This window comes from Molossus molossus, unplaced genomic scaffold (assembly GCF_014108415.1).
Source record: "Molossus molossus isolate mMolMol1 unplaced genomic scaffold, mMolMol1.p scaffold_m16_p_6, whole genome shotgun sequence".
Classification (NCBI taxonomy): domain Eukaryota; kingdom Metazoa; phylum Chordata; class Mammalia; order Chiroptera; family Molossidae; genus Molossus; species Molossus molossus.
Window position 1 is genome coordinate 36,371,415 of NW_023425399.1, and position 25,830 is coordinate 36,397,244.

The following is a 25,830-nucleotide window of genomic DNA, read 5'->3' on the forward strand; positions in this document are numbered from 1 at the left end:
AAAGATTCTCTAGTCACCTCCCCCACCTCCCAAATCTCTTATTTTTATTTTTGTAGACACTAGGGTCATTGCCATCTGTGAGAATAGCCAAGTCTAGACCTTGCTTTTAGAAGTACAGACTGCTACTTGCTTCACGCAGGTCCACATTCCCCAAGTGCTTGATTCTCCTCCTACCCCGCTGTTTGCCCGTCTGCCACCCCCAGAACCGCAGCCCTCACTGGATTTGGTGACCTGACAACTGCCCTTCATATAGGGATTTGTATCATAAATTGCCAGAAAGAGGGCTCTGATACACGTCTTCCTCCCAAATTCATGCTGTCGGGGTTTTCGGATAGAAACTGGCGTGTAGGCATGCGGCAGGCTCGAGGCTCATCAGACAGGTTCTATTAACTTGGTCGCCAGGTGGTAACCATATTAGTTCATGTTTCTCAGTAACTTTTGTGCAACACAATTACCTTTGACAGTTTTTGAGTGGGACAGCAATTTTCAGCAAATGTTTTCAGTAACCGGAGGCCGGAGGAAAGGAAACGTGAGCGCGTCGGCTGAGCCCTGAGTGCGTTCCGACAGCTATTCGGCACCTCGGTGCTGTTACAAACAGGAATTCTCTGGAAATCGGGCCGCGGAAAGCGGAAGGGAGCTGGGCAAGGCCAGTGGTTTCCACTGTATTAAAAAAAGAATTTGCACTTGCAGAGGATAAATTCTCCATGATGAAGTTCTTCCAAACTCCAGAATACAGCAGAATTTTCTTTTAATGGGTTTTCATGCTAATGATATTTTGTCTTCCTTCATGCTAATTCCATACTGCCTGAATTTATCGTGCCTGAATTTCTAGGACCTTCATCATTCCTCAAAGTTATCCAAGGAAGATGTAGATCAATTCAACCTCCACATATTAGTTTCTAGTTTGAAGAAAAAGATACTAAGTTGTCACAGATGAGCTGTTCAAAATCTGATCTTACAGAGTGAGAATATGAAAGTGAATTGCTTTTCCACACTCCCCCAACATCACACACACACACACACACACACACACCACAACACACACCCAACAGCCACTTTCTAAGAAAATACAAAACAAAGTACCTGCAGTCTCTAGTCATATACCATAGGAAAAGAAAAGAACCATTTGCTCCTCCAAATCATCAAGAATTAAGAGGACTGATACACACAATTGATAAATCTGCAGTTTATGGCTGGTGGGGTTGAACATGAGGTCACGTGCCCACAACCACATCCCAGAGAATGCACTATGACTCACATCCCATTGGCACGGTGCAGAGCAAAACTCTGCTTCGACACACCCAAGAGAAGAGCCTACTCTTTGCTCCAATTTCATTAGCAATGTTTTACAGGCAAGTTTTCTTTTGATCTCCAATGACTAGACACATTATATCATCAGCTCTAAATCAAGCCACATTTTTTCCCTCTGCCTAAAACCAGTCTCATTGGTGAGGACAACACCAGCTAATCTGTAACATGTTGCAGATTGCAACATCTCCGGGTGCCATCATTTGTCACCTTCTTTATTTTCTAACCAGCCACTTTGTCAATAATAGTCAGTGGTTTTTCTCCCAGACTCAAAGAATAGAATTTTGATTATAAACTTTTCCTGCATACCTCATTCCACCAAAGTTTGACATTGGCAATGACTGCTTTTGAACTTGTTTCCATGTGTCTCAGGACTTTGTTCCTTCCTTGTATGTAATTTTTGGCAGAGAACAACAGTCCAAAGTGATCTGTAGTGGGTATAATATAGAATAACTCAATTAGACATGGCCCTTTTCCCCCCAAAGTCACAAGTAGCAGTTTGTTAATTTTTTTCAGGTGTTGAACATTAACCTTCTGCTTGTTTTAGAAGACAAAAGGAGACACCACCAAGAGGCAACACATATAATCAAGCCATATCTGTATCATGTTCAATATGCCAACAGTAGGTTGAGGTCTTTTATTTGATTATTTTTTAAATAATGGAACTTAATCCGTTTCTTTCTTATTATATAAACACACAATATGTCTGTTACAAAAATATCAGTAAGTACAAGCAAGCAAAACGTAAAATAAATAAATAAATATAAACTCAATTTTCCCCTGTGAGATCACTGTTGGTTGGTTAGGAAACACATTCACAAGTGTTTCCTCTCTTGGCTGTCTCTACTATAGAGTCTGAAAAAAGTAAATCCTATCCAGACTCCCTTGCAGCTTAAGTGGTTATATGACTCATTTCTAGTCATTCTTCCTCCCTTGATTTGTGGCTGCAGCAGCTACCTCAAGACCATGAAACAGTGAGCATGAAGATGAAAGCCAATATGTTAAGGGTGACAGACTGGACACCTTGGCATCATTGAACAACTGAACCAATGCCAGCACCCTCCCACCTCCAGACTCCTTACCAGTAAGAAAATAAATTCCTGTTTATTTAAGTCACTGATAGCTGCATTTTCTCTTCTATATAGTATTTCTAACTAATTACACTCAGCCACATAGAAAAAAAATCATCATACCAGTGTGCTAAATTGTTCTAGGTGTTCTAAGGGCTTTTGCTTTTGAAAGAGGTAGAATACATGCCTTCTTGTTTAACCCAAAACTTTTCAAGTTTGCCATTTAAATTAACTTCAATATAACTTTACTCTTGTAATAATAAGAATAGCTGATATTCTCATGGCACTTTAGTTTTCTTTATCTCATTGTCTGATCTCCATTTTGAAAGTAAGAAAACTGTGACTATAGTTAACAATACTGTGTTATACATTTAAAAGTTTCTGGGGGAAAAAAGAAAATAAAGTTGCTAGAAAGTAGATCTTTAAAGTTCTCATCACAAGAAAAAGATTGTAACTAAGCGAGGTGCCGTGAGGGGTGTTACCTAGACTTATTGTGGTAATCATTTTGCACATACATGTATTGAGTGATTATGTTGTACATCTTAAATTAACACAGTGTTTTATGTTAATTATATCTCAATAAAACTGGGGGGAGAAAAAGAAAAGAAAACTGAAATGTAGAAGAGAATGATTTTGCCCAGGAAGTAATGAGGCTTAAATTCAAGTATTGTGGTTGTAAATACTTACCTCTTTCAGGCATATTACATGCTCAGACTTCTCTAGTGAGTTATAGCAAGTACTCAAACCTACAACTTAGAGGCTGAATAAACAGGAACTCTCCTGAGGTCAATTCTAAAGCCACCTGAGATATCAATCATGTGCACAGTAAGGTTCATTTCCTAACAGGTCACTCAAACAGGGTCTGGTGATCCCAGGGTTCATACTATGCTAAAGGTAAGGTGTGCTTCCTGCACTGGACTGAATGTTTGTACCTCCAAAATTCATATGCTGAAATCTTAATTCCAATGTGATATTTGGATATGTGACCTCTGGTTGGTAATTTGGTCATGAGTGGAGCCCTTGTGAATGGGGATAGTGTCCTTATAAGAAAAAGCCAAAGATCTAGCTCTCTTCTCCACCAAGTAAGGACACAATGAGAAGAGAGCCATCTGAAAAACAGGAAGAGGGTCCTCACCAAGAACCCAGCCATGTTGGAATCCTGATCTCAGACTTGCAACCTTCAGAACTGTGATTAAATAAATGTTTGTTTTTTAAAACACCCAGTTCATGGTATTTTGTTACAGCAGTCCGAGCCAAAGACACTTCAAAATGTCATCATGGAACCAGAGATAAGCATGCTAACTTTTCCTAGACCTTTAAAAACAGAGGACTTTTACCTTTCCTTTTCTAAGAAATTAAGCCACATGCCTAACATCAAGACTCCTAGAAAGAGTGGAACCAGGATTTAAACCCTAGTCTATCTGATTCTAAGGCCGAGGGGTTAATTCACTAGGCAATACTGTCCAACTACAGCACCTGTTTGGCATTTTCAAATATTGTAAACACTATTGTGAATTTGGGGGTTGGGGGAACAGGACCTTACAGAAAGCTAGACAGTTCAGGACCTGAGTCTAATCTGCCACTTTGCAACTGAGATTGAGCACCTTATCTGTCCTGTTTGAACTTTGCTTATAAAATTAGAGTTGATAATAAAGCAAAGGAGATGATGTATATATGAGAAGGTTGAGCAAAGAGCTATGACAACCTCCTCCTCTGAAACCCCTCACCTCTCTCTTCTCCCCACCCTTCTCTTGATGATGGGCTTGTTGGTGTATCATATATATAACAAACCACAAAAACTTGGTGGCTGAGAACAATCACCATTTATTATTTTTCAAAACTCAATCGATGTGTCGGATGACCTTCCTCATCTTGGATGGCCTGGCTGGGCTCTCCCATGTGTATGTGAGTTAATGGAGGGTCAGCTGGTAGCTGGCTGCTCCAGAATGGCCACAATCACATGGTGGTTGGATGACCATTGGTTAGGCAATAAAGTGACTAGCCACATGTCTCTTATTGTCCAGCAGGGTAGCTTGGGCTTGTTTACATGGTGGTCACCATAAAATGAGAGAAAATGTGCAAAACCCCATGAGGTGCAGACTCAGACTGGCACATGCTCATTTCTGTCACATTCTTTGAGTCAAACTAAGTCACGGGCCAGCCCAGATTCAGCCAGTGAGGAAATAGACTCTATGCCTTGATGAGAGCAGCTGCAAAGTTAAGGAGAATCTGTGGCCATTTTAGCAATCAATTACAATAGCCCGTTTTCTGGAGCCACACATATGAGCTGGCCTTCCCAAATCTTCTCTGCCCCAAAACCCAGACAGAGTTTTTTTTTTTTTCCAGTGGGGCACAGATTGCAGGTCTGGATGGGTCATTTGTTTTTCGGTTTGTTTTGACTTTTAGCTATTTCCAGGCTGTTTCTTCCAGAGAGGAGGCTCAGTGCTGTCTGCCATGTGTGTTCAGATGAGCTGTGAGGGAGCAGTGCTTTGTGGTCAGAGGCCCTGGAACCTGGTGGGAATGGTCAGCAGACTGTGACAGGCTCTCCGGGTGCTGGAGGCTGCCTGTCCAAAACAAGAAGACAGTTTCTCTTCTGAGGTGCTTGGAGCAGCCTGACAGCCAGTGTTGTGCAAGTCAACAGCATGACCCATGTTCCTCAGCCCTGCCAAGGGTGACAGGGGAGTTCACCTCCCCACCAAATTGGAGACACTCTCCGCCTGATGAGTTTTCGGAACTCCCAGCCCGTAGATGACAATATCTGGCTCACGCTTTCTCTGCTTTCAACTTTGAAGATAGCACAAGGGAGGTGAAATGTTGCAGAGGGCCTTGGAATGTCCTGTTTGATGAAAGGACACATGGGGCCCCCTTGGGCAGGGACAAGGAGGGGTCACATACTCCCGACAGGGTGCCTCCTGAAGGCATGTCAGCATTGGGGAGTGGGCACCTGCCCAGCTTGGGTCACTTCTCGCCATCAGGGGCTGGACAAGGAGAAGCTAAAGGACGTGACTGGCAGGGATGCAGGAAGGAATGTCCCGAAATGAGTAAAAAATTGCTCTCATGCGCTTGTTGGCAGAGCCTCTGAGAAGGGATCCTTCTCCAGAGGAAATCTTGCAACACGGCTGAGACGCTGAAGGGTCAGGGAAGGGTCCTCGCCAATGGGGGCAAATGTTCCTGCACTGGCCTCTCCTACCTCAGGCAGGGTCCTGCTCAGTGGCATTCCTGTGTGAGTGGGTGAAATGAAAAATTCCTCTTCCAAGCCTCAACGCCCACATGTAGGTATTAAACGAGGCTCATGGAATTAAATGAGGCCCAGGCCCACAGGGGGAAGCCAGAACTTCCACCAAAATGATCCATGGCCACGCTCACCCACCAGTCTCATGGGGGAGCAGGAGCTAAGCAGTGCCTGAGGGGGCAGTTTGGTTCGGAAATGGCTCTGTTGGGCTTCATTCCTCAGGTACATTGGCTCTAAGACAATGCTAAATTCAGTTCTCACCCATGTGAATGTTTCTGAATCCAAAACCAAGGAGACTCCACAAACCATACCTGGACCAGGGAACAAACAAAAGAAATCCATCCCCTTTCTTTCTATGTGTTTTTCCCTGATGGCCAGGGGCACTGGACCTGGACCAAGCAACTGTGGTCCATGCTCTATTGACTAGGAAATTCCTAATCCAAAGATGGCTCACCCCATACTGAGATGCAAGGCTCCCCCAATCAGATATTTTTGCTCCCTTCAGGCCTTGGTGAATTGCATTTCCACCTTCTTCCACTTTTCCTTCACCTGCAACTCCTGTTTACAGAAAACCTACTCTAGATCTTCCAGCAGATGGTTGCAGCCAGCCTGGAAAAAGAAAGACATGAGGGACACCAACAAAGAGAGTCCACTCCTGAGGACTCCGGAGCCTGGGAGGATTCCTAAGCTTAACTCGGCAGCCTCATTTCCAAGAGCGGCCAAGCTAGTCTTGTACCATCCTCCTGGTCCTCCAGCTTCTGCACACATCCCACTGAAGAATGCTCTCGCTTTTAGCCCTTCCGCTTGTCCACATCCTACTCCACCCTTTTCTCAACTGCTCTACCCAGATTGACTCCATCTGTTTTTGTTTTTGAAGGAGGGCTCTTTTTTTCTGGCATTCAATGGACATTTGGTTGTGTGATACCAGGAGGAATCTCATTCTGAGGGGAGAAGCATGACCTAGGAAGGTCAGGAAGTCCCCTTGGTCTTGATGCCCAGGCTCTGGGGACACGATATTGTGATTTACAATAATAAATATATATTTGGCCTTCTTCTGATTTCTGTCACAGAGCCTCTAAAACCCTTGGAATTTCCAAAGTGATGGTGGGGGGCAGTTTGTTATGTTAATTTGGTGAGTTTTGGAAAGCACTTTAGGATGGGGAGCTGGTTGCCAAGAGAACCAAGCAGGTAATTAGAAGGTTGGAACTTTCAGCTCTACCCACACCCCAGTCCCACCTTGGAGAGGGGAGAGTAGCTGAAGGGTGAATCAATCTACAATGGCCAGTGATTTAACCAGTTGTAATGACGCTTCCAAAAAAGCAAACAAACAAAAAGATGCTGTTTATAAAGATTTCGAGTTGGTGAACATGTGGAGATTTGGAGAGAGTGGTGTACTCAGGAAAAGCATGGATGCTCTGTGCCCCTTTCCCCATATGTTGCCCTATGAATCTCTTCCATCTGCCTGTTCCTGAGTTACAACCTTTTATAAAAAACTGGTAATCTGGTAAATAAACTGTCACTCTGAGTTCTGTGAGATGCTCTAGCAAACTAACTGAACCCAAGGAGAGGGCTGTGGGGACCTCTGATTTATAGCCAGTAGGTCAGAAGCATAGGTAACAACCTGAACTTGTGATTGACATCTAAAGTGGGGGACAATGTTGTGGGATTGGGTTCTTAATCTGTGAGATCTGATGCTATCTTGGGTAGATAGTATCAGAATTGAATTGAATGGGAGGATACCCAACTAATATGGAAAAAAAAAAAGCCCACCACACACACACCCCTGCCTAGACTAGATTCCCAAAGTTTCCTTCAATAAAACATTTAGAACCAGGCTTTTCAGATGTTGATAAAACTGTGGCATTAATTTCAGTAAATGATTAATAAAAATGTTAAGTCAATGAAAAGGGGTGAGTGTCTACATAATACGATAGGAAGTTGGAAGAGGAGAGATGAAAAGATTCTCAGAACTTAGTGGAAATATCTGCCAGTACAGATCTGTGTCCAGGAGAGCTTTTCTGAAACAAAAGCTTTATTCACTCAACCATCTCCTGGCTACACTTGGTAACATGGGAAGAAAATGTGAAGTTAGTCCCTAGGGTTGATACCAAGTGTGAGAGAAGATGTCCCTTTAGGCCAAGTTCCCCAGCATTATCTATTTTTCTCTCATCTCCCTGGGGGCCTTGTCTTCCCCACATTCCCCTTGTCCCTCACCCACTATGCTGGTTCTTCTCCATCTATGCGGGTCCTGTGTGCGCTCATTCCAGGTTCACTCAGTGGCTGACATGATTAATGAGCCATGGCAGGCCCAGGAAACAGCCCCAGAGTCCTCCAAGATTTCTTTGGCTTGAGGCAGAGCAGAGGCCCTGTCTTCCAGGATTCTACTGCGCTTCGTTTTATGTTAAAAAAAGAAAAAAAAAAATCATGCCCAGCCAGTGTGGCTCAGTGGATTGAGCATTGTCCCGTGGACTGAGATGTCCCAGTTTGATTCCTGGTCAGGACACATGCCCCAGTTGCAGGCTTGATCCCCAGTAGGGGGAGTGCAGGAAGTAGCTGATCCATGTTTCTCACATCGATGTTTCTCTCTCATATCGATGTTTCTATCTCTCTCTCCCTTCCTCTCTCTCTAAAAAAAAAAATCAATAAAAACATTTTTTTTAAAAATCAGGCCTCACACAGGTAAGCATATCCAGCCAACTTCCCCACTCCAGGGCACCCACCATCTCCCCAGGTTTATGCATGTTTACACACATTCACTAGGCTAGACACCTAAAAGTATAAACTTGTCCTGTACCTTTGAAAAACTGGTGATAATTTTAGAGTTATTTCTTTTCTATTTTTTATTCTAAAGAGAATATAACTACATTACAGAAAATGAAGAAACCAGAGTCAAAATTTTTATTTTTGTTTCTGTTTAGTTCTTATTTGTATGCATATAGATATTTTTTAATAGCAGTAATCAGAATGTAGGGAATTTTGTTAGCTGACTGTTTTTCACTTCAGCTTCACCTTCGGAGCTGCGAGGACTTTGGGCACTGGGCTTCATCAGAGGCTGGGTGGCACCCACAGAGCTGCTCGTGAGGCAGTGTCCAAGGCTGACACTGCCTCCTCAATTCTTCCCCGAGACAACATAAGGCATCCTTGACCTCCAAGGGCATCGGGAGAAAAACGAGTCACTTCCCTGAGTTGAACACCCTGCATGTATCCAATATCAGGTCTCTGGCCCTGCTCCCTGGCGGGTGTACGTTTTGCAAGAGGGAGGTCTAGCACGCACCTCTTTCAGTGGAGTGATGCAAGGCTGGAACCATGTAGAACAGAGCCATCAGTGTCTCTGGAGGATGGACTTTGGCCCTGGATTCAGAGTGGGTGGAACACTGCGAGTTTGTTCACTGAGCCAACTCCACTGGTTCCTCTGTTTTCCCAAACCCCATGGGTTTACCCAACTTGGCCTGAGGTTGAAGGGGGGCAGCTGGGGATGTTGAGCGGGAAGGACCCCAGGAGACTGACCCTCACACCACTGTCAGCCTCTTCAATGCCTAGTCAGTCACTTCCCATGAAAACATGCAGCTCCCTTTGAAAGTGTAGAAAACGAATGAAGAGCAGGACTGTTTGGCCAACACACTGGCTAAGGGAAACCTTGGAGGCAGCTCAGGGGCTACTGCCCGCTCGACGGGGGCTATGCTTCCAAACACAAATATTAACCTTGGCAATCTGGCTGTCTCCTGCTCCACAACTTAGACGGTGCTTTTTGGGGTCCTGTTTAAGGTGAGAAAGAGAGAAATGAAGAAAAAAAAGATGTAAAGTCTCCTGGAACAAAGTGAGCTTTTGATTTCTAGATAGTGTTTAACCAGTACTGGTGTTTAAAATCTACCCTGGCTTAAGGTTATTTTTCTAGGAACTTCTAGAGCTGAAGGGATTGTGTGGGTCAATTCTAGCAGCTCTTCCTGATGGGGTCCCCAGGTTGGAAACATGAAAATAAAAATGCCAATGCCTAACCCTGGACAGTTTTCTCAATGATTAGAGCATCAGCCGAGGACCTAAGAGTCGTGGGTTCAATTCCTGGTCAAGCGCACCTACCTCAGTCACAGCTGGGGTCATGCCAGTGGGGTGGGGGGCAACCAATTGATGTGTCACTCTCTCTCACCTCGATGCTTCTCTGTCTCTCTCTCTCTCCCCCTTTCTCCCTCTCTATCTGAAAAAAAAAGCAATGGAAAAAGTATCCTTGGATGAGGATTAATAAAAAATTCCAATGCCTAAATTCTTGGTAAAGATTGTAAAAGTGCTCATGTGACAACTAATTGCCACAACTCAAGACTGGAGTTGTGATGATTCAAATCTGAATCATCAAGGCTAAACACACAGTTTATATTCTTTTATGAGATGGTCAGCAGGTGTGGCCACAAGAGGAGACAGGGAAGCTCAGAAAACACAAAGTTTATTATACTCACCAGACAGGGCCACGTGGAAAAAACACCAGGATGGACAGAAGGAAGAAGGCAGGAGTGAGGGAACTGTTCAGGCTAAGACCTTCACTGGAGTTATTGCTAGAAAGGCAAGGCAGAGCAGGGTAAACAGTTTAGGTTTGGTTGGTTTGAATAATTTTGGTGGTCCCTAGTTACCTGGCACCTGGCCTGGTCCTGGGATGATTAGGCAGAGGAAGATCGCCTCCTGGGGTACATGGCCAGATAGAGAAGCTCAGGATCTAGACTGGTTACTTTGCATATTAAGGGCATGTTCCAGGCTAGGTCCTTTATTAGCTCTAAGAATTGGATAGCCCAGGGAGGGACAGTCTCTTCTCAGCCAGAAAGATTTTTCTAAGATGTAAAAACATAATATACAGACAAAAATATTTACAATACACATAGCTTTGAGTACTCTTTTTGAGTCCACAACCAATGAAAATGCCCCTAACCTGATCAGGGATACCCAGTCCAGAGGACGACACTGCTTCTGTCCACAGCACAGAGCTAACAGCAAATTACAATTTGTGTGCCAGGAGCTCAGCACACCCAGGGACCGGAGAGGACAGTCTTCTGGGGACCTGGGAGCTGTCAGCTGTTGGAGGAGGAGGGAGGACAACAAAACGCACATCAGAGTTCCAATATTTGAAGCTGAGGGCCTGAGAATTGTGCAGTCATCTGGACTTCAGAGAATCCAGAAAAATATGCAGTGCATCTGTTAAGTTGCCCTTTCTTCATGTATGCCCTAGTTCTCTTAGCTCCTGAAGCTACATATAATTTGGGGCCCCTTTCTAGGACATTGCAATACACCACATTTGAACCAATGATTCCAAGTCTAATACTTTGCCCTGAGGCAATAATCAGGGACAAATGTGGTCTTAACCTTCTAGAACTGCAAGTGTGTTTGTAATAGAAGAAATCTGAAAACAACAAAAGGGAAAAGTAAATTGGCTAAGTACATTAAATACAACCAAGCAATATGCAGCCATTTAAAATTATACCTTCAATAACTTAATGTGAGAACTGTTGATATGGTAACCAAAAAAGGGTTATAAAACAGTATGTACAGAGTGGTAGTAAAAAGGCTACAAAACACTGTGTATAGTATGATACTGGTTTTACTTAAAAATATATACAGGGTCCCAACAAAATGTATACAGGGTGTCTGTAGATTCTATTATATTTTAAAAAGGAAATGTATTATGCCCGGCTGGTGTGGCTCCGTGGATTGAGCATCATCCCATGCACTGAGAGGACCCAGTTTGATTCCAGGTCAGGGCACATGCCGGGGTTGTGAGCTCATTCCCCGGGAGGGGCGTGCAGGAGGCAGCCGATCAATGTATCTCTCTCACATCGATGTTTCTCTCTAAAAAAATAATAAAAATGTATTTTTAAAAAAGAAAATGAAACGTATTTTAATAAACACTGGCTTTAGCCCTGGCCAGTTTGGCTCACTGGTTAGATTGTCGGCCCTCTGACCAAAGAGTTTCGGGTTCGATTTTGGTCAAGGGCACGTACCTCGGTTGCGGTTTGTTTCCAGCCCTTGTTGGATCATGCAGGAGGCAACCAGTCTGTGTGTCCCTCTCACACTGATGTTTCTCTCTCTCTCTCTCTCTCTCTCTCTCTCTCTCTCTCTCTCTCTCTTTTTCTCTCTCCCTCCCTCCCACTCTATCTGAAGATAAATAGAAAAATACCCTCAGATGAGGATTAAAACAAAAAAATAGATAAAAATAAACATTGGCTTTATAATTACACTTTTTTGTGTATACATTTTTTGGGATGCCCTATATGTGTATTTATATATTCACAGAACAAAATCTCCATATGGGGAGTCCTTTGCCTGCTCCCCACATTTCTGCCTCAAATCACAGAACAGGAGCGCTCTCCAACTCTTTGGCTTTCCCTGAGTACTGAGTTGAAAGTGCCCAGACATGAAGCTGACCCTCCAACCTAGAGAGAGTGGCTTATCTTAGCTGGCATATTGGTACACAAGTAGATGGTGGTCCTTTTGTTTCAAAACCCTAAAACAGGACCTCCCCCTTTTCCGGCTCATTTCCTGCCTCAGACAAGCCCAACCAGGCCTCTTCTTTCTGGTTCCAGCTTTTCAGCTTTGGATGAGTAAAACTAGCCAAACTCACCTGAGGTCCAGTTGCTCCTACTTGAGCACTTACCAAAGCTGATAACTTTTACTCTATTTGGCTCAGTTCCCTATATTTACAAGTACCATCTAGACTCTTAGAGGGAAAAAGGGGTGAAAGAATTTAGTCAACAAACCCTGGAATCTGGAATGACCTAAGGCAATTAGGGCCTATGAGACATTTGGAAATGTCTGAAATCATTTTTGGTTTTCCAACAGGGGTAGTGAGTAGAAGAGAGTTTCTGTTGGCATCTAGTGGGTGGTAGGTAGGGGCCAGAGATGCTTCTAAATACTCTACAATGCAGAGGCAACTCCACAAATTCATCCAGCCCAAAATGTCAATAGTGCCAATGTTGAAAAATCCTGATCTTAAGGATATATACAGAATTGACTGCAATTTGTCTTCTATTTTCCATATTTTCTCATTTTTCTACAGTGTTTGTATGCTGCTTTAGGAATAAGAGGGGAAAAGTAAAATTACTTTGCATTTTAATATAAACTGGTTATATCATACATAGGATTTGTCAAATAAATGAAGGAAAGAAGGTAGGAGATAACATTGTTTCTGAAAAGGGGTAGCAAAGACTACGAGCTTCTTGGGCAGAGATGTTTATATTTTGTATAACTTTGTATTCTGAGCACCTGGATTAGTAGCTGGCACATGGTGGGTGCTGGGTTGGAGATGGATGGATGGATGGATGGGACCTGCCTCAACATCATTAAGAACACCTAAAGGTGTTATGGTAATCACACACACACACACACACACACACACGCACACAAACACACATACATATATATATCAAATCATCAGGTTGTATGACTTAAACTAACACAATATTCTATATTAATTATATCTGAATAAAGCTGAAAAATAGAAAAGGAAAACAAGAAACAGTAGCTGTAGCATGTCAAAAGTTCAGGTGTGGCCATATGTGCTGAGCATTTATTGCAAAAAATTAAAACCTGGTTCCCACTAACAGCTGCAGGCTCTCTTTGGAAGCTCCCTTTACCCCTTGAATGGAAATGGTGCCTGAGAGACAGAGAGATCAGATTTGACAGCATCCACTCATAGCTCTGCATCACTATCGACAGAACTTGGCAAGTCAACCCATCCCTAGGGACCTAATGGATTCTGGGTGGGCATTTTTTTCTTTTCATTCAAATGATGTGAATTTTTAGCTACTGACACCGTTGTATGGGTGGTGTAGTGCATGCCAGGCAGCATGGTAATAAACCATATGTTTATTATGGCTGGTCAGTCCTAATTAAAAGACTCCCTCATCTTGTCTTTAGGACTTCCAGGCATGGCGCCTGGGCTTTATTTTTGGCTCTGAACATCTATGTTGCTTCCTGTTTTGTTGCCAGATTAATGATACATAGCATGTGAGCTAAGACAGCCCAAGAGAAATATTTCTCTCACCTTCCTTCTTATTTCCTACAATAATTCTGGACCCAGAGCAGATCAAAGGCATCATACAGGAGCCAGCAACTCTGACGTGCAAAACACCCATGTCCTGCCACCTCCCGCGTGTTGGTATTTTTGACAGTCCTCAATTAAAGCAATACAGTTAACTTCAGCCTGTCATTTGTGTGGGCTAAGTTGTTTGAAAAATCCTTGAAGGGTCAGCCAGTGGTGGGAGGACCATTTTCCTATAAACAAATGATGGAACCTCAATGTCTGGAAGACACCAGCCGTGGTTTGCTTCTGGGGCCCTTTGAGGGGCATAAATGTCAGCCCCCTTCCTCTTGTCTCCACAGGCTGTCTCATTCCTGGGACTGGTGTTTTTCTATTCCGTTATCAGAAGCCCCTGACGAGACCACTGGACCATAAGGATGTCTGGTTCCAGTTTCATTTTATCATTACTGGTGCTAAAGATGCAACATTTACCTCCAAGTAACTATGTGGAATAACTCATCTGAGGATGTTGCTGAGTATGAGGTTATAAATCCTTGAGAAAATCTAAGAAAGTTGATTTCAGTTTTAGAATAGTTAATATTTCAGAAAGACTGTCACCAAAACCACTTTCTATAACCATTTCACTGGGAGAATATACAAAAGTCCTTATGGATTAGGGGTGTGGGAGCAAAAGCATGCAGATAATCTAAAAGGAGTTTAAATGAGGAAGATACAAATTTAAAAAAATGAATATCTAACTTTATTTTCTATGACTTATGACTTGAATTTGTTATCTGATTTTTAGGAAATTATTACCAAAACCCCAGTATTAGAAAGAAGTCTCTGCCATTCACATATAACATAATGGATAGTCTATGTAGAAATTTGAAAGGAATCTACAAAAAAGGTTCTAGGGCTAATAAATGAGTTTATCAAGGTCACTGAATACAAGGTCAATATTTTTTTTTCTTGCTAATCCTCACCAGAAAATATTTTTTCCCATCGATTTTTAGAGAGAGTGGAAGGGAGAGAGAGAAACATTAATGTGAGAGAGACATGTCAATTGGTTGCCTCCCGACCACACCCATTCAGGGCCAGGGACCAACCCAGATACAAGCCCTTGACTGGGAATCAAACTGCGACCCTCTGTTGTGAGGGCCAATGCTCTAACCACTGAAAATGCCAGCCAGGGCCAAGGCCAATATTTTTTAACTCAATCATATATATATAAATGCAATTCAAAATAACTCTCAAAATGACATAATTATGTATAAATCTAAAAGATATGTGCAGAATCTGCATAATAAAACTTATAAAACATTAAGAAAATAAATCAAAGAAGATCTAAATAAATGGAGAGACATACCACATCCATGAACCAGAGACTCAACATAGATAAAATAGTCATTTTCCCCCAAAACAATCTATGGATTTGACTAAACTTCAATCTCAATCCCAGTGGTATTTTCTTTGGTAGATACAGTAATACTGGCTCTAAAAGTTATATGGAAAAGCAGCTGGAACAGCCCACACAATTTTGAAATAGAATAATACAATTGGAGAAACCATACCATCTAAGATTTATTATAAAGCAACAGTAATCAGAACCATAAAAATTTAAAACTCTTGCTCTGTGAAAGATACTATTAAGAGAATAAAATCCAAGATACAGACTGGGAGAAATAGTTGCAAATCACATATCTGACAGAGTGTATGACCAAGATATATAAACAACTTTCAAACTCAACAGTCAGAAAACAATCAAATTTTAAAATGAGTGAAATATTTTAATAGGCACTTCTCCAAAGACGATATAAAGATGGTAAATAAACATATACAAAGAAGGAAAACAACTAGCCATTAATTTGAAATTGCAAATAAAACCACAATAAGATACTACATACATACATGTATTTGAATGACAATATCTCATATTTACAATGATACAGAGCTACCACAACACTCATATATTGCTGCTGGGAATGCAAAATAATATAGCCCTCTGGGACATTGTTAGGCAGTCATAAAATTAAACATGTACTTACCATATGACGCAGTAACCCTGAATATTTACCTTAGAGAAATGAATATCTATTTTCACACAGAAACCTAATCACAAATATTTTAGAAGCTGTATTCATAAACTCCCCAAACTGGAAACAACCAAGATATCCTTCAAAGGGTGAATGGGTAAACACTCTCTGGTACAACCATAATAACGGAGTGCTTATTCAGCAGTGAAGAATGTACTTGCAACTAATTGGATAAATCTTAAAGGTACTAAGCTGTGTAAAAAAAGGCTGTTTCATAGGAATGTACACTTGAAACCTATATACTCTTATTTACCAAAGTCACCTCAATAAATTTAATAAAATAAAGAAGCCAGTCTCAAAGTGTTACATATCATATGATTTCATCTACATTGCATTCTTGAAAAGGTAAAACTGTAGAAAAAGACAATAGATTAATGGTTGTTTGGGGTGGTAAAAGGGTTTGCCTCTAAAAGAGCAGCGTGAGGAAATGTGTTCTGTATCATTGTGATACCAGCAAGACAATGAGGCCTCAGCTCTTGTCTTCTGAAAGAAATATTTTAGTCAAAAGACAAAGTGCAGTAAAGCCAGCAAGAATGCATTGGCTGCAACAAAAACACTCAGGACAGTGAAACAAGGAAGGGCTTAGCATAGAAGAAGCTACAGGAGAACCTAGGCTGGGCTGCTTTTGCTTACTATAATGCAAGATAAAAAAGGGGTCCTTGGGGACAGGTTCAGGGCCTTAGCCCAGGACAAGCTGCCACTGCCCATTGGTCCCCTTGTTGCAAGCCTTGTGGGGTCGCTTTGAGTTAAGAAATGCGTGCCTGTGGGGGGAAACGAGGAGGAAGGGAAAGGCACAGGCATGCTCCCCAGAGGGAGGGGGCAAGCTCCGTCCCAAGCGGTTTTTCTCTCTCTCTTGCAGGCAGGAATCTTAGGGGAGGTATCAGGGGAGGATCTCAATAGAATCTTCATTAGTTTTCCAGATGTGTCCTTTCAGGGTCGTGGTCTCTGCTGATTGGTCAGTACCAGAGCAGGGGTCATTACTCAGTGAAGCTGGTCCTGGCATCACCCACCTGGTTTTGCTGCTTTTTGAGCCTGGAACTTAAATATAACCAAGGCCTAGATGTTACCTCTAGGGAGAAAAGGTCGGAGTGTCTAACACATGACCAGTGATACGCCAGGGGAAGAAAGGTTGCTCTGGGGGGTGAGGTACTTGTTTTCCCAGTTTTGCCTCTTGCTAGGTACCTGGGGTTTTCTGCCTGGTGACCTTCTGTACCTGGCCTGTAGTTCTTGTTCTGCTCATGTCTTTCTCTATACCATAGTGGTGTGGTGGTATGTACTTTTATCTGTACTTGTATTAAAACTCAGAATTGTACACACATAGACAAATGTCAATATTATAGTATGTAAATTTAAGAGACTTTTTAAAACTTAAAAGCAGGCTTTGTAGAAATACTGGGTCATGTTGTCACTGATAACTAATATAATATATCCCTTGTATCTCAATAAAAAATAGGCTTTGTGTAACCATAGAACAGTGCTAGCTAAGAGAACTTTTGATAATGGAAGTGTTACATATTGTGATATCCAGGACTGTAGCAACTGGTCACATGTGCCTAGAAAGCTCTTGAAATGTGACTAGTGTGAGACACTAACTTTTTTATTTTACGTAATTATTTTAACTTTAGTCACATATGGCTAGTAGCTACCGCCATGGCTGGGCAGTGCAGCTGCAGAACCCTGGAATTGCTATGTTGTGTTCCTGAGTGTATTTAATTTGTGCAGATGCAAAAACCAGGAATATTGACAATGAAGAGAAATCTAAAATTCATTATGTGTGTACTCATTGAAAATGCATTAGCTTAGATTTTATAGCAGATTTACCCTTCTGGTTAAGGTCTGAAGAAATTTGTGTTAAAATAAATGTATATTTCCTCAGCATTCAATGACTTGCCATGGGCACATGTGCTGAATGGGGGTGAGGGTGGGGGACAGGAAACACACTAATAGTTTGCTTTGCAGCAGCAGAAAGCTACTCTGTGTCCATTTCTAATTGTAAATAATTCAGAGGCAAATCATTACTCATTGACTTTACTTGGATCAGCCACAATGAGTAACCATGCTGCTTCTCAGACCAGACACTGTACAACCATCGAGCCAGTGTTTTAAAATAATACTTAAGAAAATACATGGTTCTTTGTAATCCAGCCCCTGACCACTTCTCACCACTCTTCAGACACAGAGGCACTTGTAATTCCTCCACCACCATCTCTGTCCCTTTGTTCTGGCTGCCAGTTGCACATGGAACCCTACTGGGGCAGGGCGGGAGCCAGGTGGAGGAGGACAACGGGGGGGGGGGGGCGGCGGAGGCATCTGTAATACTTCCAACAACAAAGATAATAAAAAGAAGAAGAAGAATTTTTAAAAGAGGCCTTCTTTTTCTTATGATACTGTCTCCCAAACATCAAACATTTGAGTACCTCTTTCATGACATTTTGCCATGACTGTATCCCCCATACTGTTGTTTATCTTAATGCTTTAAACTTGACTCACTCTCATTTACTGCATTTGTATTAAAGCAATAATATCCATGACATCATGGGCTTGGTGTGCTAGTTATATTTTTGCCAACACACACTAAATCAAATAATATTATTATATTATATATATGATATATAATATATATTATTATATAATAAGAAAAATGGTTTAGCCATTTGTGTCCTAAAGTCAAGTCATGTGCCACCAGTGACACACATTCAATAGTTTGTGTAATGTGGCTTTCATAGGCAGCTCAAGCACAAAATTCCCTAAAAACCACCAGGAACTGAGGCTGAAGGAGGCTGAGGCTGCTGGAGCTGCAGGCAGTTCCTCTTAACGGGCTCGTGCATGCACTTACTTGGACTCGCACCCTCCAGGCTCCAGCATGGGGTAGATAGCTTGAAAAGCATCAGGGACATACAGAGAAGAACTGAGTTGTTTAGTATCAGGGCAAGAGGTAGAGAGGCAGTGTTCTCCTGGACAGATGTGCTGACAGAAGCCATTGTTCTTTTGGTGAGCCCTTCCCCCATGGGGTTGACAGATGGGTGCCATAGCTGGGACTCCAGCAACCTGGCTCACACTGTTTGCCCCATTCTGGTGATTATCTGAGGCCCTGCCCCACCCAATTTTGGGATCCATGCAAGCTATTTCCAGTGGCTTTAGCATAAGATTTGCCTGTCTTGGCTCCTGCTTCAGATTTTCCTAACTTCTCTCAAATGAACAGCATCTAACCACAGTAAGCTCCATACCTCTCACTAAGTGGCCCTAGGCATGGCACTAGAAGCAGTCAGCCATAGTTCAACAGTTTGGCTTTGCCTGGAAACCCCAAATCCAGCACAAGAAGCAGCCATCTGCAGATAGCTTTGTAGCTTATGCCTGGTGGTACCAGGTAGAACACAGGCAGTGACTAACCTTGCCTCAGAGCCAGCACTCCCAGTGGACAACTTCAGATCACATGGAAGCACCACCACCCAATCACCTCCACAAGTGACACACTCAAGGAGTGGACATAGTGAGTACCAGAGCCCTGCTGAAGTAAATATTGCTCTGTGTGGTGGGCCCCTGCATAGCTGATCATCCAAGGTAGTCAGAGGTCAGTGGTCAATGGGTACAGCCAGCCCTTACAGCTGATTAGCCTGAGTAAATTCTTTCCATTGACGTGCCAACAGTAATCAAGACTCAATTACCACAGAAGGGTATATAGTCCACATGAGGAATATACCCTGACATCCCAGCTGGAGTGATCAGAGAGACTGTGACACTGGATCCTATAGGACACCTACAATAGGCCATCCTAGGAAGCCTAGGAGACATAGCAACTCTACTTAATACATGGAAACAAACACCAGGAGGCAGCCAAAATGAGGAGACAAAGAAACATGTTTCAAATGAAAGAACAGAACAAAACTCCAAGAAAAGAACTAAACAAAATGGAGATAAGCCATCTAACAGATGCAGAGTTCAAAACACTGGTTATAGGATGCTCAGGAAACTTTGTGAGAATTTCAAGGAACTTAGTGAGAACATCAACAACATTAAAAAGGACCAGTCATAAATAAAGAATGCACTAACTGAAATAAAGAATAATTTACAGGGAATCAATAATAAAGTGGGTGAAGCCAAGAAGCAAACTCTCAATTTGGAATATAAGGAAGCAAAAAACACCCAATCAGAACAGCTAAAAGAAAAAAGAATCAAAAAAAAAAAATGAGGGTAGTATAAGGAGCCTCTGGGACAACTTCAGGCATACCAATAGTCACATCATAGAGGTGCCAGAAAGAGAAGAGAGAGAGCAAGAAATTGAAAACCTATTTGAAACAATAATGACAGAAAACTTCCCTAACTTGGTGAAGGAAACAGACATACAAAAGTCCAGGAAGCACGGAGAGTCCTAAACAAGATGAACCCACAGTGGCCCATACCAAGACACATCATAATTAAATTACAAAAGGTTAAAGACAAACAGAAAATCGTAAAAGCAGCAAGAGAAAAACAGTTGTTTACCTACAAGGGTGTTCCCATAAAACTGTCAGCTGATTTCTCAAAAGAAACTTTGCAGGCCAGAAGGAAGTGGCAAGAAATATTCAAAGTGATGAAAAGCAGGGACCTACAACCAAGATTACTCTATCCTGCAAAGCTATCATTTAGAATCAATGGTCATATAAAGTTTCCAAGACAAAAAAAAAAAAAAAAAGCTAAAGAAGTTCATCTCCACCAAACCAGTATTATATGAAATGTTGAAGGGTCTTCTTGAAGAAGATGATCAAAAATATGAACAGTTAAATGACAATAAATACATATCTATCAACAATTGAATCTACAAACAAAACAAACAAGCAGAACAGAAACACTCATAGATACAGAAAACTTCTTGGTTGCCAGATGGAAGGGGGGTTAGGAGGATGGGTGAAAAAGGTGAAGGGATTAAGAAATACAAATTGGTTGTTAGACTGATGAACCTCAAAGGGAAGGGGTCAAGGCGGTGGGAAGAGATAAACCAAAGAACTTATATGCATATATGCATAACCAATGGACACAGACAGTATAGGGGGAAGGCAGGAATGGGGCAGGAGCAGGGAGGAGGGGGTCAATGGGGACAAAAGTGGGGGACATCTAAAATACATTCAACAATAAAGATAAGTTTAAAAAATAAGGTTTGGAAAATAAAGTAGATTAAACCTCTCAAGAATGAAACAAGTAGAAAAAAAGTTTTCTTACAGAGTGATGAGAATCTTCGAGAATTAATCCAGGAGACCTGAAATCCAAATGATGGTTATTCCAGCATCTTAGAGAAAAAGGGAAGAAAATTATCATAGAAATAATAAAATGAAAATTCTATAACTATAGAACATACCTTCACTTTGAAAGGAGTGACTAGTAGTCTGAGGTCCATCAAAATACAGATTCTAAAAATGACAGAGAGAGAATGTAATTTACAAAGGATTGAAAATAAAATTTCTATTATACTAGTTACAGCAATATGTGAGCAATATGTGTGCTGGAAGACAATAAAGCAATTGAGTTTCTACCAGGAATCTATTGAGTACAGCCAAATTATAAGCAATTGTAAGAGGAAGAATGAAGACATTTCAGATATATCCCTAGACTGAACAATAATTGCCTCCCATGTGTCCTTTCTTAGGAAACCATGAGAGAAGATTATCCTACAATAGGAAGGAGGAAGCCAGGAAAGTGAAAGATATGGGAATACAGAAACAGAACCTCCAGAAAGGGAGGTCACAGGGTGATGTGAAGAAAAATTGCAAGATGACCCCTGTGCTGCAATCCTAAAGACTGCATCAGAACAGGACAGAGGTGTCTGCAGAGAGTCTTGAGAAAAAAAAAGTAGAACAAATAAATTATCTGATATGTTTGAGGTTTTGGAAAAGCTATCAATGAGCATTGACAGATCTGATGGAAAAAAATAAGGTAGGACCCAGAAATCTGTGCAAGTGAGAAACACAACAAAATAAAGCACTGTCCAAGAAAGATAATCACAAGTTCCTACTTGGCCCTGAGGTGAGCCATATTTACAAATCATATAAGCAGGATAATTAATTTAGGTAAAGATTGCAGTGTAATTCTGAGAAAGAGAAGAAAAGGGGAGGGAGTATGTAAAGGTATTGAGTCCTGAATGAACACAGCAAAGGGTCTAAAATGAATAAATGCAGAAAGAGTATAAGCACATGGAGATAAACACCAGAAGAACGAGTTGAAAGAGATGAAAGTGGGTTTTGGGCAGCAGAACCTAGAGATAGAAAGAGCAAAGTCCCCTTCTATTTTTGAGGCATATTATTTAATTTTAAAGTTGTGTTCATATATCTTATGGAAAAAAAAAAAAAAAACCTTTTAAAAAGGGAGAGAGGAATTATGGTTGCTGGGCTACACATCAGAGGGCAAAGATTTAGTTGCTGAGAGGAGCCATAAATTGTAGCACAACCAAATTTCTAAAGGTCCCTTCTGCACACATTATCCCCAGATGATGTGACAATATTACATAAGGGAAGAGAAGGAAAATGATGCCCAAGCTCCACCCTCTCTTTTTGGGGAGTTTTGGCTCAGCTCAAAATACTGAGGCTTTGTTTCATGGTGTTTGCAGGACTCTACTCTTTCGGAGGTGAGATGTTTACTTTCCATGGCCAGAAAGTTTCCTACATCTCTACCTGCCATACATGTGGTGAGGGAATGCACAAGTCCCAGAATGCTTCCTCCAATACTGATGCGTCAACCTTGGCTGCAAATTATGTGTAATGTGATAGTGATGGTGCCAATCGAATGCTTTATGGACTGGCTCTGTCTTCCATTTCAAACAGGTGAATGGTTCATGATATAGCCAGGGATATGATTGGTGGGGAAACAGCAACTTACCTTAACTGCACTTAGCTGCCTCTGTAACTCTTTCTGCTCTCCTTCCACCTTAACCTCCCAGTCCTGTACATCTTGGTCAAAGAGATGGCCCATCACCAAAGTCCTGTGGAGATCTCAGTGTTCCTCACTTTGGCAGCAAAATAGCCATACTGATACCATATGCAAATTTGCTCATAACTCAACCACTACTACTCCCTAAATGATGAGACTTCTTTACAATTATCCACAATCATACCATTATACTTCCTCTTACTCTTCATTCCCATTGGATTTTTGACAGAGAAGTTAAACTTTTGTCTAGTAAAGCTATTATAAATAAAAATAAATAAATAAAGGAAACTCAGAGAAAGGACAAAAAGACGGAAGCATCACAAATCCATATCTTGATTCCAGGACTTGCTGTTTTATATACTAAAAAGGTTTAATGGCTCGAATTCAACAGGTGAAAATGTAACAGTTAATATCTCAGTCATACCTACAAATGTTCCAACATTTAACAATCAACAATATGAGCAATTGTAAAACACAGCCTCTTTATTCAGCATAAAAAGGCCAGAGAAGAAGACTTTTCATACTAAGTCTTAGAAAACTGAGTTTTAAGACTGAGAAGCTGCCAGCAGCCTTAGAACTTTACTACTAGAAAGAAGTAAGCCTACATCAACATGACTTTACTCTTTGTTCCAGAAAATTCCTGCCCAGTAAAAAACTTCGATGTTTGTTCCAGGAACTTCAAGAAAACATTTATTTTCAAACAGTGGACTACTCAACCAGCCCCCTTTCTTAGGTCAACAGGTTGCTCCATGGGGCAGACCTTCTTCCTCTAGAGTGCTCACCTTTGGGTGTCCATCAGCACCAAACTATTAAATAAAGAATTTTGCCCACATAGGAGGCACACATTGAAGGGCCTGTCTTAAACCAGTTGAAACCAGATCTAAAACCATATACATATCTGCCCTTGACCTTTCCCTTTTAAGCTACTACTAAGACTTCGTTAAGGCAGTGGTCTCCCCTATTTCAGTAAGTAATGAACAGTTTTGCTTGATCAACAGAGCACCGCTGTGGTCTTTTGGGAGAGCTGGCAGTTGACAAGCACACACAGACTTTCAACCAGTTTTGTAGAGTCACATCTGCTGGTTTGGAAGCCTTGTTCTGTTAGTCTCTTTTCCAGTTCTTTCATTCATTTGTTCACTTATTCAAATGTATCCAGGGGGATATAAAGAGATTTCATTCCTCTCAGTGAAATAAGAAAGAAAAACACTAATAAACTAATTCCACAGATATAAATGACTATAAATTATGCTAACTGCCATAAATGAAGGTTATGTGGTACCAAAGAAACATGTAATAGGCCTACTGAGACAAATCTGCAAAGCATTAGATCATTGGGGCTGAGATAGGTTAAGAGTCTGAAAAAGAAGAATGAAAACCTTCCAGGCTGAAGGAAACATTCTGCCCTATTAGGATGCAAATTTGTTAGCATTCTTTTTAATTCCTTTCTTTTCAGGATCAGAAAACCATTTTATTTCTTCTGGCTATTTCTCTTTTACAAAAATGAAAAAAAAAAATGTTTCAAATAAAAAGAAAAACAAAGAGAAAACACAACATATCCATGTTCCTCATTGTTAAACTCCCTTTTTTTCTGAAATTCTTTAAATCTCTAATGTAGTCATGGCAAAAAATGGAAGATCACCATTCTGGCAAACAACATGGTATTTCTTATACTTATGTTCTTATGTAAATGTAAAATACAATATGACACAGAATTTTCACTCCTAAATATTTACTCAAGAGAAATAAAACTTATACCCACACAAAGATTTAGACATGAATATTCTTACCAACACCATTCTTAATAGCTCCAAACTGAAAACAACCCAATGTTCATCAATAGTAGAAGATAAAATGAATTGTGGTATATTCATTCCATGGAATACTATACAACAAAGAAAAGGGATTAGTTACATGCAACAGCATAGATGCATCTCTCAAACACATTTAAAAAGCCAGACACAAATAAATATATACCGTATAATTTCATTCATATGAATTTCTACAAAAGGCAAAACTCATCTATAGTGACAGAATCCAGATCAATGGTTGCCTGGAACCAGAAATAGAGGAGGATTGCCTACAAAGGGCATAAGGAAACTTTTTGGGGTAATAGAAATGTGTTATATGTTTATTGTGGTGGTCGTTACACATGAATATAAGTTTGTTAAAATTCACTGAACTACACACTCAAAGTGAGTATATTTTATCAGAGTAAAATTTACCTAGATGAGTTGACTTTTTTAACTTAAATAAAGATAAAACAATTGTTTTTCCATATGAGACTGCTGAACTCTGCTCTAAATTCAGCTACAATCATAATTTCTTACAACCTCAGGAGATAAATTTTATTAGTGCCATTTTATACATGACGAAATAGATGTTCAAATTCGAACATCCAGCTGAGAGTTCAGAAGCTTGCTTGTCCTTCCTGAACCTTGCTGGAGCTGAAAGGTATGGACAGGATGGGTATGAGGGTTAGAGGGAAGAGGGGTTGCAGAATGGAAATCTCAATACAATCAGCCCAAGTTGCGAGGAAGGTAGTGATGGAACTGGCCACAAGAGGGGAGTAAATGGGTGACATTGAAGAAACCTGTGCACAAGATTTTGAAAGAAACACCAGGCATGTAGTTTCATATTTTCAAACAGACATTTTGCCTAAAGTTTATTACAAATGACTTTTCCCTGATAATTTAAAAAAAAAAAAAAACAGAAAGGAAAAAGATTTCTTTTCAGACTGGTGGTGAGGAAGTAATAATTTATAATATTTTTTTTTTTTTTTTTTTTTTTTTTTTTTTTTTTTTTTTTTAATCCTCATCCGAGGACATTTTTCCATTTTTTGCACAGACAGAGTGGGAGGGAGAGAGAGGAAGAGAGAGAGAGAGGGAAACATCGATGTGAAAGGGACACATCGAGTGGCTGCCACCCGCACGACCAACCAGGGCCGGGGACAAACTGCAACCGAGGTACATGCCCTTAGCGGGAACCAAACCCGGGTCTCTCCGGACCGCAGGCGGATGCTCTAACCGCTGAGCCAAACCGGCCAGGGCTAATTTATAATATTTTAAGGAGGTCAATAGCTATTACCTTTTTCAATATAAGTGTATGCTGAAGTAAATACTTCTTTAAAGTCAAGTTACCATTTAGCTTGTATCCATTCTCAAGTAATTCCTCTGTGAGTTAAGCTAAGTTCATGGATAAATATCTTAAATTCTTGTCTTCAGCTTTAATAATATT

The 25,830-nt window shown here is 41.1% G+C and overlaps 1 long non-coding RNA gene across 1 annotated transcript; it reads right to left on the reverse strand.

Moving 5' to 3' along the window:
* Positions 1-21,063: 21,063 nt before the first annotated feature.
* LOC118618189 lies at positions 21,064-24,473 on the reverse strand. Its single transcript, XR_004957022.1, has 3 exons — positions 24,384-24,473; positions 22,546-22,648; positions 21,064-21,083 (listed from the first exon to the last, which is right to left on the reverse strand). It is a non-coding gene; the product is annotated as an uncharacterized LOC118618189 (long non-coding RNA).
* Between the last annotated feature and the right edge of the window lie 1,357 nt (positions 24,474-25,830).